This window comes from Vanellus vanellus, assembly GCF_965231255.1.
Source record: "Vanellus vanellus genome assembly, chromosome: 7".
Classification (NCBI taxonomy): Eukaryota; Metazoa; Chordata; class Aves; order Charadriiformes; family Charadriidae; genus Vanellus; species Vanellus vanellus.
Genome location: NC_138912.1, coordinates 595,890 through 604,621, shown reverse-complemented (window position 1 = coordinate 604,621; position 8,732 = coordinate 595,890).

Genomic DNA, 8,732 nt, shown 5'->3' with positions numbered 1-8,732 from the left:
CATCACGATGAAGGCAGGCAGCATCCACCACGGGCGTGCAGCCTTCACGTAGGGATGGTCTCGCTCCCCGGGGCTGCTCCACTGGGAACAGGCTCCACCGGGAATGTGCTTTGCCGAGAAGTGACTTATGGGGCTGGCAGAGATCGCGAGGAGCGGGACGGCCGTGCGACGCCCAGGCAGGCTGCTGTCTTTGGAAAATGTCAGCTGGACAGGGATTCTGCAGGGATGGTACTCGTAGGAAGTACTCTCGGAACGAAAGCATGCGAGCTGAAGTAATGGCGGTGAGAGTCAGCCGGGCCCAGGCAACCTCAGTTAAAGTACTCCCTGACCTTCTCGTCCTTGGCTGCTTACCTCTGCCCTTGGGCTCATGACGGTACAGCTCTGCTGCCAGCTGCGCTTGGGAAGTAACTCCGCCTGAAAAAAAGGCAAGAAGGTTGGGTTATTGCTGTGTTTTCTGTTGGGTTTTTTTGCTTTTTTGGGTTTTTTTTGTTTGTTTGTTTGTTTTTCCTCTTCATCTAGTGCAATTCCCCGCTCTCGCTCAGCGTGTGTCCTGGGAGGGGCGGTGGGAGCAGAGGGGGCAGCAGTGACCGCAGCCCGGGGCAGGGCCGGGGACACCCAGCCGAGGGGCGAGGGCGCTCTTGGGGGGGTGAGCAGAGGAGCCCAGGAGAGCTGGAGGGGAGGCCTGGGGGGCAGACGGGGGGGGCAGCGGCGCTGGGCGGCAGCAGGCGGAGGAGGGGACGCGTGGCGTGGCCGTGAGCTGCTGCGGGGTCAGGTGGGCGATGGGAAGGGACTCGGCGGGTGCACCTGAACGGGCGCGTAGCTCTGTCTTAATTTCTGATTGAGCGAGAGGGCGGGTTTATTTTAACAAAAATGTGTTTTCTTAGTTAAATTCTGTTATTTCAGAGCCTTATGAAAAATAAACATAAATGCCCTTTTGGAGCCACTGGTTATATCATTACGCAACTGTATGCCAGAGCTCTGTTACAGAGATTTTATGGTTTTAGGAACAAATCCTTCCATACGTTGAGACTTTCATTCCTGAGAAATGTATTTGTTTGAAGTCATAGTATCTTCTGGAAAACCTCAAGACAATTATGAGGGTTAAGTGAGTTGTTATCATTTTGAACTACTACTTGGGAACAAGGGGTTTGAAAGACCTTCTCGGAAGAAAGCTTCATTGCTGGAGCATTTCAGGCTGAGGTTGCAATGGAAGTTGACCTAATTAGACAATTTATAGATATTCAGTTACCTAATTTAAATTGGCTGCAGTGTAGGTGCCAAAAAATACCCCATTTAGCCTCCCTTCTGCCAAGTCTTCTGTTTGCAAATTTATTATGTTTTAAAACACCACTGCAGCAGGATTCCAGGTTTATTTTTCAAGGCTTTTTCGTTTTAAAGCCATCATCGCAGTGCACTGCAAACAGAGTTGAATTATGGTCTCGCAGAGGTACTTCCAGGCAGCGGAGCAGTTCAGAGGACCGGCTGCTACAGCTCACCCCTGTTTTGAGCGGAGCACCCTACGGCACAGCAGGGTCTGCCGGGGGATTGCCTTAACCCCCTCTGCCCGCCTGGTGCGACGGAGGCCGGGGCTGCTGTCCCGGTGGTACCCGAAGACCCGCGCTCTGTTGCCAGCGGGAGCCCCGGCACAGCCTGGATTGGGCTGTACTGTACCCGGCGCGACCGCATCAGAGGGGGGACTGCTCCGGGCAGCTCCTGGCTCAGTAACGGGCTGTGATTGTGTGTCGGATGTCTGGCAACCCGGCGCTGCTTTGGGGTCCTTTCATTCAGTTCTGCCACACCGAGGGGCAGCGAAGGGCAGCGGAGCTGTGCGGGGTCTGGGGCACACGTCTGATGAGGAGCGGCTGAGGGCCCTGGGGGGGTTCAGCCTGGAGAAGAGGAGGCTGAGGGGAGACCTTCTCACTCTCTACAGCGCCCTGACAGTGAGGGGGCAGCGAGGGGGGGTCGGGCTCTGCTCCCATGGGACAGGAGGGAACGGCCTCAAGTTGCGCCAGGGGAGGTTTAGGGTGGATATTAGGAACAATTTCTTCACCGAAAGGGTTGTCGAGCACTGGCACAGGCTGCCCAGGGAAGCAATGGAGTCGCTGTCCCTGGAGGTGTTTAACAGCCGGGCAGACGTGGTGCTGAGCGCCATGGGTTAGTGGTGGGCTTGGCAGTGCTGGGTCGATGGTTGGACACGATGATCTTAAGGGTCCCTTCCAACCTACGCGATTCCATGATTCTACTGTGACTCACTGAAAATATGTAATATGTGGACACTTAATGCTCCACAGCAGACTGGCGGGCTGCACGGCTGTTCAAAACAAAGGTTGATCAGCCCCGGGCTCGGGCTGTTCGACTGCGCTTGTGCAGCCGTCGCCCCAGAGGCCCTCTGCAAACGAACAGTCCCGGGGCTTACAAGCCTGCAGCCGGGTTGCATCATCTGCGCAGTGAAGAACTGCGTTTGTGGGGAGGTGGAATCGGCCTCCGCTGCCGGCGGCGGAGCGGTGAATCACCACACTGCTGCTCCGGGGGACGGAGACGGTTGTTCTGCAGCGCAGCGTTGCTGTGGTACGGGGTATGGGGTGAAGAGGGTCCTCTCCCCAGCGCTGCGAGGGCCCCCGCTGGTTGCAGATCCCCGTGCCTACGGCCCAAAGCACGATGAGTCCTGTGGAAGCGTTCTTAGGGACGAGAGCACGTGCTCCGGACTCGTGTCGGCATTAGCTGGGTGATGACTTGCACTGGTCCCGCTGGCACACAGCAGCGGCCAAGCACTGGGCCAGAGCCCTTCCCCAGAGATAAGCCGTCGAGTGAATCGAGGTCTGGGGAAGGAGGCGTTTGGGAAGTCCTCCTGGGAGCCCAGGGCTGGTGGTCCATCACGCTGAAGGCTGGCCCTGGCTTCGGCTCCCACCTTTGCTGGTTTCAACCCCTGCCCGCTTGACGGTGCGCGCAAGACCAGAGACCCCCTACTGTCTGACCAACCTTCTGCCCAGTGTTGTAGGTTGGGGTGAAGGGACCCCCCGGGCCCCCCTGCAGCCTGCCCGGTACGGCAGCCGCTTCCCCTTCACCTCTCGGTGCCTCCGTTCATTTGTGGAGTAAGGGGAGTAAGCTGGAGAGTCGTGCTGGCGATAGGCATTAGATACGGAGTAGTTTAATTTGGAAGTCCTGACGGATATACTCGACATTGGGAACTTAATGTGTTTTTATATTTAGCACCGGTACTGCGACTATTCTAATCCTCTTAGCGAAACCGCGTACAAAAGGGTACGATCCATATAATGAGGTGAAACAGGCAGTCTCGCTGGGAAAACAGTTTGGTGCAAATGTAAATTATAGGCCTCTCATTAGTCTACTAAATGACCCTATTCCTAGTTGAATTATAGCCTTTTTCTCTGCAGAAGGAGCTGGTGGGGTGGCAGAAACGCCATTGCCCCGGCGGAGCGCAGCCTCCGCCTCTCCGGCAGTGGCGGGTCCCCTCCTCGCCCCGCGGCTCCTGGCTGGTGCGGCTCTGGCACCGGTCTCGCCGCTGAGGGAGGAGAGGTGCCGGCCCAGGAACCGCAGCCGTGCCGCGGCCGGGGCGTGCGGCCGCTCACATCGCCGATGTGGTGTGAGCAGCGATCGACAGCGAGCGCTGGCTGGGGTCGTTACGATGATAAGCAGCTATTCTGTAATGTAATCTCCGACATTTAAGTGCTGCGAAAGAAGCAGCTGACAGCTCGGATTAATCCAGCGTTTGAGGAATGAACATTATTTCCTCCCTGTTGCACCACCACGGGGAGCCGGGGCCGAGCTCTCCCCGTGGGCGTTTGGGCCTGCGTCCGGTTAGGTGGGCCAGAGAGGAAAATAAACCCAGTCTTGGCTGGCGTTTTCCTACTGCCGTCCTCACCGAGTGAGCTGGCTGATGGGAATGCAGCGCCCAAAACAAAGGGCAGCGCCTGCAAAACTGCAGCCGTGTTTAAGCTGCACCCTCAGGGCTGGGGGGAGACCCTCAGGGCTGGGGGGAGACCCTCAGGGCTGGGGGGAGACCCTCAGGGCTGGGGGGAGACCCTCAGGGCTGGGGGGAGACCCTCAGGGCTGGGGGAGACCCTCCGGAGGGTGCTCTGCTGTGGGCAGAAGGGGTGCGAGCAGCAGAGGCGCTGCGGGTTTTGGCTCACCATCGCTGCTCAGCGCCCCCGGGGCGTTCCCCGTGGGTCACTCTTCTACTTGACCGACTGCCCGGGTGTCGGGGCGCCAGCGGCAGCTTGGGAAAAGTGTCTGATGCTCCGGCTGCTCCTCGCACCCAGGCTTTTGGATGCCCGGGGGCGGGTTTGGGCATAGCATTGCGTGGGCAGCCGGAGGCGGGTGGTGCTGAGCGGGACCCGGCAGCAGGGACCCACCTCGCCCATTCCTGCGCCCGGGACTGTGGGAACAGCTCTGCCACCCTCCAGCCCCGGGGCACTTCAGGTCGGTCCCATGCGGATGCCGGCACAGGTTCCTGTATTTCTGCTTCTCCCTAAATAGTTATTTCTGCTGAGCGCGCTTTCCTCTCAACTTAAAACTTCTGACCCACTCAATTTTTGGGAGGGGTTTGGATTCAAAGAAAGGATTCCACAGCCTTTGAGGCAGCTGCCGCCCCGCTCTCCCCGCGGTCCGACCCCGACCTGGCGGGACAGGAGTCTCGTCCCTGCTGAGGCCCACCGGCGCTGTGCAGCGCGGGGCTGCCCCAGGCGGGGCTGGGCGCTGCGCCGCTGGGTGTCCCCCAGCACCTCCGGGCAGACGGGAGGGGAGGGGGCTGCTGCTGCGCCGGAGCATCTCCGGCACACCTCGCCCCGCCGCTGCAGTAGTGCACACCCTGCTGCCTGCGCGGCCGGGATTTTCGTTTCTGCTGCCCAAGTGCAGGCAAAGTGGGTGTAATAAAACAAACAAACAAAAAAAAAAAAAAACAAACAAAAAAAACCAAAAAAAACCCACCAAAAAAACGTTTCAGTGTAACCTGTCTGTGCTAGAAGATGCTAGAAGAGAAACAACTGCATGCAGGTGGGTGCTGTCTGTCTGCTCCAAAGAGGCAGATTAATATCGAAGCATTATAAGATTTTTTTAATTAGCTTTTGACAGCTTTAATATGTACTGGAAAAATAAGGCTGCTCTGGCGTTAACGAAAGGCAGTGTGATATGGCATATTGAGCGCCTTCTGAATTTGACGCAAGATTATTTCAGTGCTTCCATGTTAAAAATAAAAACAAGATCAAAACCCAAACAAACCTTCAGGGTTTGTTTTTTGGTTTTTGTTTTTTTTTTTTTCCTTTCCTCATACTCCATAATAGTTTTGTAAATTATAGAAAGGAAGGCAGAACAAAGGGTGACTGCAGTCAGAGAAGAAACCCGTAGAAACTGCAGTGCAAGGTGCTTAAATACCTGCCTTCACTCAGGTCTGGAAGTCCTGGGTGACCGAAACATTGAGAAGATGTGGCACCTAAGCAAAATCTGGTTTACAGCTATGAGAGCTGAAAAAGAAAGGTGCAAAAGTGGTGAGGTGAGGAGACCTGGGTTCAGGTATTGCCCATTCTGAAAGGACAAAGAGTGACTCAGACCACAGGATCCATCTAATGCTTTAAGATCATTAAGAAATGGGTTTATTGTTTCTGTTTAGACTTTTCTATGGCTGAACTTGGATGGATTTGGATCACCTTTTCCAGTTTTTCGTCTTTGCCTTAAGAGCCGTAACCTCACATTTGTGAGCTCACGAGTGCTCCCGCGCTGTTACGCCGTGCGGCATCGCGAGCCGTGTGACCAGAGCAGGAGTGCCGGCCGTGTGCCGCGCGCCGGGGGCACGGGCTGGGCCATCTCTCATCTCCAGTTGCTGTGTGTGCGCCTCGGGGGGGGGGGCGGGGGGCAACGCCTGCTGGGGCCGGGGTCTCTGCCTGCCGGGGCCAGGTCCTGTCCGCATCCCCGTGCAGCGCTCGGAGAGGAAAGGCGTGCGCTTGCGGGGAGTGTGTGTGTGCGGCAAGTTGCACGAAGGTGCCGGGCCGGTGGGACTGCGTGAAAAACTGAGTGGTGTAGGTGAGGTGTGATAATGCAGAGCTGAAATCGGGCCATCGGGGTACACCTGATGTTGCGTCTGCCGGGATGCCGACGGGAGCTTATAGGCTTCGACAGGGTTTTTCCACTGAGCGCAGTGTGGAAGGTTGGTTGTATATCTTATTCCTCCCAAACTCGTTCTCTTAAGAAATTAAACGAGGTTGGAAAGGAAAGAAAAGCAGTGCAATTGAACCATAACCCTCGTGAAAACGGCCAGGCCATTGTGTCAATATCAAAAATCGTATGGATACCCTCAGGAGAACATTGTGTTCATAGCTGAGCTCCTCTTCTGAAAAATATTATCATATGGTTTTGTTTTGCTGTAAATTACAGAGGAAGAACGTGCTTCTGCCAGGGTCGTTTTCCTCCAGGCGTCTTTCCTCGTGGTAACTAAGGCTGGAAGTGGCATGGGTGGCGCGACTATTGGTCCCAGCTTTTGCACAAGATACGAATGAAGCTCCTTTGGAAGGTTAGAAGGGTTTCTGGGCCTTTCTCAGAGCTCCCTTTTCACTGCCCTACGGCTCTGCCTCCCTGATCTCTGCCAGAATGAGAAGCGCTGAAGTGTCTTAAAAGCTGTTCTGTTGTGGCACTTGCCCGAGGACGTTTGGAGACGCGGGGATGCCAAGCAGGAGGCCGCTTCTTTAAAGGGGGGGTGCAGAAATCCCGCTGTCATTTGCCCGGGCAGCTCCCGCCCAGCAGCATCCCCGGCAGAAGCGACGTGCGTTGGTCAGGACCTTGCAAAGCTCGAGCCAAGGCGCCAGTCCCGGTGCGGGGCCGAGCCCCGAGGTGTCTCCGGGGAGACCCCAGCGCAGCGATGCCCGGGGAGGCTCTGCCCCGGGACCCCCGTCAGCCTGGCAGCGAGGAGGTGTTGCACCGGGGAAACCAGCTGGGCGCGGGGATAGCAGCGGGTCACGGTGGATTAATACACGTGAGGATCTCTCGTGCCGGTTCTTGCTGGGCTGAGATGTTTGCTCGGGTGGGATGAAGGCAGTTCAAGCGTTAAAACTAACTTTGTCTCAGATGTAAACAAACGACTTCATTACAGTGGTGTTTATTTAACAACAGTACATTTGGGCAACCAGCAAATATCGGTACCTGAGGGCACTGTGCATCGCTCCGGGAGCCTCCGGGTCCTGCGCTGTGGCACCGACAGCCGGGCCGGGAACGGTGCTCCTGCCCATCGGAGGGCTGACGCAGCCGAGAGAGCGGTACGGTAAACTGCTCACCGTCGCTTTGATGACTCGTAAGCGCAGTTCTGCTGTGGCAGCTCCCCTCTCCCATCTACTTGCTTTTAGGAACAGTCATCCGTGTGGAATGAGGTTCACCGGGGCCCGTTCCGTCGCAGACCGTCCTTGTTTCTGCTGGGGGAGAGCAAAGCTTAACTGCCTGCTGAGGGCAGGGGAAGGGGAGCAGCGCCCGGGGGAGCCGGCGGCCCTGGGCCAAGCGCCTGCGCCCCGGGGAGCGCTGCCCTGAGCAAAGGGCTCACGAGCACCCAGTGTTATTCATTTGCTGAGGCTGCCCAGCACGGTCAGGTTGCATGGAATCTGCACTGGGGGGCATTCTGTAAACATTCACCTGGAATTTGTCCGATTTCGGTGCAACACTTTAAAATTAGATTTTGTATTTGCGAGCTGTAATGGTTGTGCAGGTTACAAAGGAAATATTCCTTTTATTCTGAGAAGTGCCTTACTAGTTTTGCTTTGAGAGCTTGGTACGTGGCAGGCCCCTGCGGAAGACCTAGATTTAGAAAAGACCTTGAAATTTTTGCCGTTTTCCGCCCGCGGAGGAGGTGCCTGTCTGAAGGGGACGAGGCCAGCGGGGTTCGCACCCGCTCTGCCACCGCCACAGGGACAGCAGGAAAGGAAGAAAAGCAGGCTTAGCGCTGAAACACCCAACTGCTGTTGCTAATCTGCAGAGTGTTATATTGATCCCCCGTAATAGTGCATATGGGGCTATAAAGCACTTTATGTAACTCTTAGGGAGGAAGCGCTCCCCCCTCCCTCCCCCCCCCGAGGGGCTCTGTTCCCCCCCAGCAGCAGAAGGGGCATCAGCAGGCACGCGGGGGGTGATGTGACGGGGAAGAGGCAGTGTGGGTCTGTAGGAGGAAACTGTTCCTCTTAAGTCTATTGGGGGTCTCTGAAAGAGCGGTGGGAGAGGTGGGGTGGTCTGTTCGGTAGTGTGCACTCAGATTTTCAAACGGCTTCTTAGCGGTCCTTTGGCCAACGCTTATAGATGAATGGAGCTGCCAGCTTCACAGTGGGAAAAGTGTTAAAAAAGAAGGCAAAGGCAAAGGAAAAAACCCTGCAGAAGAGTGAAGAGTGAGGTGACAACAGCCGCTGACCATAACACAGTAATGGAGGTAGCCAAAATAATAAAATTACTGCTAAATGTGGGCAAAAAGGCAGGCGGGCTGCACGAGGGCTGATGTGTGATAGGAATCAAGAGCCAGAGTACGCGCGTGGCGTGGGGCTGTGGGTCAGCTGTGGCCACCCGTGGAAGAGGTCTCGGTGGCACCGCGGATGTTCCATCAAACACCAGCTCCATCCTGACCCGTCATCGCCAACAGCAGGGAGAGCGCTGGGGAAATGCCAGCTGCCATGGGGCTGGGTGCTGTGGGGGGAGCCAAACACTGACTACCATGGGGCTGGGTGCTGTGGGGGGAGCCAAACGCTGACTAC